This window comes from Blennius ocellaris (assembly GCF_963422515.1).
Source record: "Blennius ocellaris genome assembly, contig: SCAFFOLD_86, whole genome shotgun sequence".
NCBI classification, from domain to species: Eukaryota; Metazoa; Chordata; class Actinopteri; order Blenniiformes; family Blenniidae; genus Blennius; species Blennius ocellaris.
In genome coordinates this window covers 148,787-156,286 of record NW_027661851.1, presented here as the reverse complement: position 1 = coordinate 156,286, position 7,500 = coordinate 148,787, and positions in this window count along the sequence as shown.

Sequence of the window (7,500 nt, the reverse complement as noted above, 5' to 3'; positions counted from 1 at the left end):
TGTTGTTCAATCGTCCAAAACCAGTTTGACTTCAAACGTCTTTTAAAGACAGAAATCCTCAGTTGCTTCCAGTGAAGGAAACTTGTTCCTGAGCAACATGGTGACCAGGGTTCTCTGTGAGACCCTGAGACCCTGAGAACCTGAGACCCTGAGACCCTGAGATCCTGAGATCCTGAGACCCTGAGACCCTGAGACCCTGAGACCCTGAGACCCTGAGAACCTGAGACCCGGAGACCCTGAGACCCTGAGGGCTGGTTCTCACCAGGACATCATGAGGATCAGCTTGTTCTACTACCAACCTGACGTATGACGTAGAACAACAGAGAGAACTCAGCTGCTCCGGATAGCAACACACACACACACACACACACACACACACACACACACACACACACACACACACACACACACACACACACACACACACACACAGACCCCGCCCATAAGAACCAACCAGGGCAGTCAGACTCTGCTGGACCTCCTGCTGAGACGTCCAGGTCCAGGTTACTTTATTTCAAAATTAAATGGTCAAACGTATTGAGAACCTTTGAAACAACCAAAGAACCAAAGAACCAAAGAACCAAAGGACCATGGGACCAAAGAACCAAAGAACCAAAGAACCAAAGAACCAAAGAACCAAAGAACCAAAGAACCAAAGAACCAAGGAACCAAAGAACCAAGGAACCAAAGGACCAAAGGACCGGTAGGAACCGGTGGACCGGTTCTAACAAGAAGAATTCTTTATAACCACACAAACAAAATGTAAACGACCATCAAAGTTAAACAAAATATGACTTTATCTTTGTTTGTTTTTATTATTTTCAGCTCCTCTGTGTAGGAAGTGTTTTCATTTCTGTGTGTGTGTGTGTGTGTGTGTGTGTGTGTGTGTGTGTGTGTGTGTGTGTGTGTGTGAGCGTCGTGGTTGGGGAGGGCCGTCTGCTTCCATGGAGACGGGCCGTTGCCACGGCAGCAGAGCGAGGAGTGTTGAGAGGCAGACTGGAGGATGAAGTGATGAAGCCTGGAGCTTCAGCTAACAGTGACTCAGCAGAACGAGCTGAACTGAACAAACATGTTCTGCAGTTTGTCCACAAAGGAAAATCAAGACGTGAGTCAGCAGCAACAGGAAATGATAAAAGCAGTCCTCATAGTGACTCGGCAAACCAAGCAATGACTCAGCAGATCCACACAGCAGCTGTGACGTCTGGAAACCTGGAGGTGAGATTTGAAAATCTCTTTTAGAATATATACATAAATATATTTTGTACCTCGAGTCAGAAAAAGATGCAGCTCCGCCGTGACGACTTGTTACCATGACGACTTGGTTACCATGACAACTTGTTACCATGACGACTTGGTTACCATGATGACTTGTTACCATGACGACTTGGTTACCATGATGACTTGTTACCATGATGACTTGGTTACCACGACGACTTGGTTACCACGACGACTTGTTACCATTACGGCTTGTTACCATGACGACTTGGTTACCATGATGACTTGTTACCATGACGACTTGTTACCATGATGACTTGTTACCATGATGACTTGGTTACCATGATGACTTGGTTACCACGACGACTTGTTACCATTACGGCTTGTTACCATGATGACTTGGTTACCGTGATGGCTTGTTACATGACGACTTCTTTACCATGACGGCTTGGTTACCATGACGACTTGGTTGCCATGACGACTTGTTACCATGACGACTTTTTTACCTTGACGACTTTTTTACCTTGACGACTTGGTTACCATTACGGCTTGCTACCATGATGGCTTGTTACCATGACGACTTGGTTACCACAACGACTTGTTACCATTACGGCTTGTTACCATGATGACTTGGTTACCGTGACGGCTTGTTACATGACGACTTGGTTACCACAACGACTTGTTACCATTACGGCTTGTTACCATGACGACTTGGTTACCACAACGACTTGTTACCATTACGGCTTGTTACCATGATGACTTGGTTACCGTGACGGCTTGTTACATGACGACTTCTTTACCATGACGACTTGGTTACCATGACGACTTGTTACCATGACGACTTGGTTACCACGACGACTTGTTACCGTGACGGCTTGTTTACCGTGACGGCTTGTTTATGGCAACAGATGCTGATCTCCTTTGATCTCCATGAGGCGGCGCTCTCGTCTGCTTTGCAAGGGACATTTGTTTGCAGGTTTTTTTGCGATTTATTCAGAAACAGTCGTTTCGAGAATTCGACAAATCCTCCCTGAAGATTTCCTGCCGTTAGCGTTAATAGGTTTTGTGAAAACTTGGTGAAGAACCAGCAAACAAACCAACAAATGGATAACGACCTGCAGATGAAAGCTCCTGACCAGAACAGAACTACTGACCACTTTCGCTGTAGAAAGTTGTCACACCTATAAAACACATGCTAACACTAAAAGTCATTACTAAAGCTAACAACAGCGCCCACTAGTGGTCCAACATGAAAGTGACCATTTTCAGCATTTCTGCCAGACTTTTTTTTCCCTAAATATGCAAACGCAAAACTTTTCTGAAAATGCCGCCATGATGTGTTTAGAGGAGAAACGCTGTCGGAGCCGGAAGCTGCTGGAAAAAAGCAGCAAATCCAGGAAACAGAGTCCAGTCTGGTCTGTCAGCAGCCCTGGTGATGGAGGTCAGTCTGTGGACTGGTTCAGTCTGTGGACTGGTTCAGTCTGTGGACTTGTTCAGTCTGTTGCCTCGTTACGTAACCAAACGGCTGCGGCGCCACGACATCATTGTTCCTCCTCAGAGACGCTAAAGTCTGATCTTACAGTCCTGAATGAACCCTGTCCTCACAGAGACAGAACAACACACACACACACACACACACACACACACACACACACACACACACACACACACACACACACACACACACACACACACACACACACACACACAGCTAATGGCTGATCAATGTAGATCCAGTTGCCGTGGGTTACTGTCTCCTGTCGCTATGGTGACAGTATCTGAGATGAAAATGTTCCTCTGGTTGCTCACGCACACACACACACACACACACACACACACACACACACACACACACACACACACACACACACACACACACACACACACACACACACACACACACAACACACACACACACACACACACACACACACACACACACACACAGCCATGCCCTCGTGTGATGTAATCATGTCAACACGTAAGAGATAAACAAGAGCAGCAGCCATTAGTTAATGTAACGACGCAATACTGACAATGGATTTCTCTCTCCCTCTCTCCCTCTCTCTCTCTCTCTCTCTCTCTCTCCGTCTACCTGGGCGGTCTGGAGCAGTGCGGCGCTGAGCAGCAGGAGGCCGAGGGACGCCATGCTAGCGAGCCACGCAAACACACTGAGGCTCAACCTGCAGACGCTCCTTCTGATATGGAGAGGGAGGAGGGGGAGGATGGAGGGAGGGGGAGGAGCCAGGAGGATGGAGGGAGGGAGGGGGGGAGGAGCCAGGAGGATGGGGGATGGAGGGAGGGAGGGAGGGGGAGGAGCCAGGAGGATGGGTGATGGAGGGAGGGAGGGGGAGGAGCCAGGAGGATGGGTGATGGAGGGAGGGAGGGGGAGGATGGAGGGAGGGGGAGGAGCCAGGAGGATGGAGGGAGGGAGGGGGAGGAGCCAGGAGGATGGGTGATTGGAGGGAGGGAGGGGGAGGAGCCAGGAGGATGGGGTGATGGAGGGAGGGGAGGGGGGAGGAGCCAGGAGGATGGGTGATGGAGGGAGGGGGAGGAGCCAAGAGGATGGGTGATGGAGGGAGGGGGAGGAGCCAGGAGGATGGGTGATGGAGGAGGGGGAGGAGCCAGGAGGATGGGTGATGGAGGGAGGGGGAGGAGCCAGGAGGATGGAGGGAGGGAGAGGAGCCAGGAGGATGGGTGATGGAGGGAGGGTGAGGATCCAAGAGGATGGGTGATGGAGGGAGGGAGGGGGAGGAGCCAGCGAGGTGATTGGGTGATGGAGGGGAGGGGGAGGAGCAGGAGGATGGGTGATGGAGGGAGGAGTGAGGAATTAAGATTTGTCTCCAGGAACTGTGGAGTTCAAACGATTCCATCTACTGAGGTCTGGAGAAACGAGTCCATGAGGTCTGGAGAAATGAGTCCATGAGGTCTGGAGAAACGAGTCCATGAGGTCTGGAGAAACGAGTCCATGAGGTCTGGAGAAATGAGTCCATGAGGTCTGGAGAAACGAGTCCATGAGGTCTGGAGAAATGAGTCCATGAGTCTGGAGAAACGAGTCCATGAGGTCTGGAGAAACGAGTCCATGAGGTCTGGAGAAACGAGTCCATGAGGTCTGGAGAAACGAGTCCATGAGGTCTGGAGAAACGAGTCCATGAGGTCTGGAGAAACGAGTCCATGAGGTCTGGAGAAACGAGTCCATGAGGTCTGGAGAAACGAGTCCATGAGGTCTGGAGAAATGAGTCCATGAGGTCTGGAGAAAACGAGTCCATGAGGTCTGGAGAAACGAGTCCATGAGGCCTGGAGAAACGAGTCCATGAGGTCTGGAGAAACGAGTCCATGAGGTCTGGAGAAACGAGTCCATGAGGTCTGGAGAAACGAGTCCATGAGGTCTGGAGAAACGAGTCCATGAGGTCTGGAGAAACGAGTCCATGAGGTCTGGAGAAACGAGTCCATGAGGTCTGGAGAAACGAGTCCATGAGTCTGGAGAAACGAGTCCATGAGGTCTGGAGAAATGAGTCCATGAGGTCTGGAGAAACGAGTCCATGAGGTCTGGAGAAACGAGTCCATGAGGTCTGGAGAAATGAGTCCATGAGGTCTGGAGAAATGAGTCCATGAGGTCTGGAGAAACGAGTCCATGAGGTCTGGAGAAACGAGTCCATGAGGTCTGGAGAAACGAGTCCATGAGGGTCTGGAGAAACGAGTCCATGAGGTCTGGAGAAACGAGTCCATGAGGCCTGGAGAAACGAGTCCATGAGGTCTGGAGAAACGAGTCCATGAGGTCTGGAGAAACGAGTCCATGAGGTCTGGAGAAACGAGTCCATGAGGTCTGGAGAACGAGTCCATGAGGTCTGGAGAAACGAGTCCATGAGGTCTGGAGAAACGAGTCCATGAGGTCTGGAGAAATGAGTCCATGAGGTCTGGAGAAATGAGTCCATGAGGTCTGGAGAAACGAGTCATGAGGTCTGGAGAAACGAGTCCATGAGGTCTGGAGAAACGAGTCCATGAGGTCTGGAGAAACGAGTCCATGAAGGTCTGGAGAAACGAGTCCATGAGGTCTGGAGAAACGAGTCCATGAGGTCTGGAGAAACGAGTCCATGAGGTCTGGAGAAACGAGTCCATGAGGTCTGGAGAAACGAGTCCATGAGGTCTGGAGAAACGAGTCCATGAGGCCTGGAGAAACGAGTCCATGAGGTCTGGAGAAACGAGTCCATGAGGTCTGGAGAAACGAGTCCATGAGGTCTGGAGAAACGAGTCCATGAGGTCTGGAGAAATGAGTCCATGAGGTCTGGAGAAACGAGTCCATGAGGTCTGAGAAATGAGTCCATGAGGTCTGGAGAAATGAGTCCATGAGGTCTGGAGAAACGAGTCCATGAGGTCTGGAGAAATGAGTCCATGAGGTCTGAGAAACGAGTCATGAGGTCTGGAGAAACGAGTCCATGAGGTCTGGAGAAATGAGTCCATGAGGTCTGGAGAAACGAGTCCATGAGGTCTGGAGAAACGAGTCCATGAGGTCTGGAGAAACGAGTCCATGAGGTCTGGAGAAATGAGTCCATGAGGTCTGGAGAAATGAGTCCATGAGGTCTGGAGAAATGAGTCATGAGGTCTGGGAGAAATGAGTCCATGAGGTCTGGAGAAACGAGTCCATGAGGTCTGGAGAAATGAGTCCATGAGGTCTGGAGAAATGAGTCCATGAGGTCCTGGAGAAATGAGTCCATGAGGTCTGGAGAAATGAGTCCATGAGGTTGTTCTGCTAAAACGTTTATTGATCCGTCCAAAAATCACACGGAGACGATTTCATCATTTATTGAAACTTTCCACTGGAGGAACCCAGCAGAGGGACGGAAGGAGGACGTCTCCATGGCAACAGGTCTCTCTCTCTCTCACACACACACACACACACACACACACACACAGCATCATCATGACTACCAGTGGACACCGTTGCCATGGTTACTGATGCTGAGCAGAATATGATTGTTGGCAGAGAGAGGAGAGTCGCCAAGGAAAAGAAGGAGCAACGGAACAGCTGACGGAGGACAAGAAAAGAGAAAGAAGTAGCATGGACAGGTAATGAACACACACACACACACACACACACACACACACACACACACACACACACACACACACACACACACACTGATCATCAGTTACTGAACGACACGAGCAGAAAAACACGACACGACGTAAAACAAGCTTCAGTTTCCAGAAAGAAAAATAAAGAAAGGAGAAGAAAACGAAGAAGAATCACAACTTCTTCTCTTTTTGTGACTTTGTGTTTTTTTAAAGACCCCAGAACTTTCCAGAGAGACGTCTGATTGGCTGAGAGGAGGAGGACCAACCTCAACAATAAACAAGTGCTAAATAAACGTCTTTATAAACGTTCCCCTCACCCTCACCTCACCCTCACCTCACCACCTCACCCTCTCCCTCACCTCACCTCACCTCACCTCCCCTCACCTCACCACCTCACCCTCTCCCTCACCTCACCTCCCCTCACCACCACCTCACCTCCCCTCACCTCCCCTCACCACCTCCTCACCCTCTCCTCCACGTCACCTCCCCTCACCACCACCTCACCTCTCCTCACCTCACCCTCACCTCCCCTCACCACACCACCAGCTCACCCTCTCCCTCCACCTCACCTCCCCTCACCACCACCACCTCCTCACCCTCTCCCTCCACCTCACCTCCCCTCACCACCACCACCAGCTCACCCTCTCCCTCCCCTCACCTCCACATCTCCTCACCTCTCCCCTCACCACCACCTCACCTCTCCTCATCCTCACCTCCCTCCCTCACCTCTCCTCACCTCACCTAGCCTCTCACCTCCACCTCTCCTCACCTCACCCTCACCTCCCCTCACCACCACCACCAGCTCACCCTCTCCCCTCCCCTCACCTCGCCTCTCCTCACCTCCACCTCTCCTCACCTCTCCTCACCTCTCCTCACCTCCACCTCTCCTCACCTCTCCTCACCTCTCCTCACCTCACCCTCTCCCTCCCCTCACCTCACCTAGCCTCAAACATCTGGAGCTTCTCCCAAAACTCCATTGTGAATTTGCATAAAGTCTCGTGAGAAAATATATTTCAAATTAAAAGCTCTTGAGGTGAGAATAATTTAAACTAAGTCGTAGCAAAGATCAATAACTCAACTGCCTCACGTGAACACTGAAGTACTTTGTACTTTGTACAGTACTGTGTACTGCAGTTTATCAAAGTACTTTGTACTCTGTACTGTGATCAACTGCAGTACAAAGTACTGTGTACTGCAGTTTATCAAAGT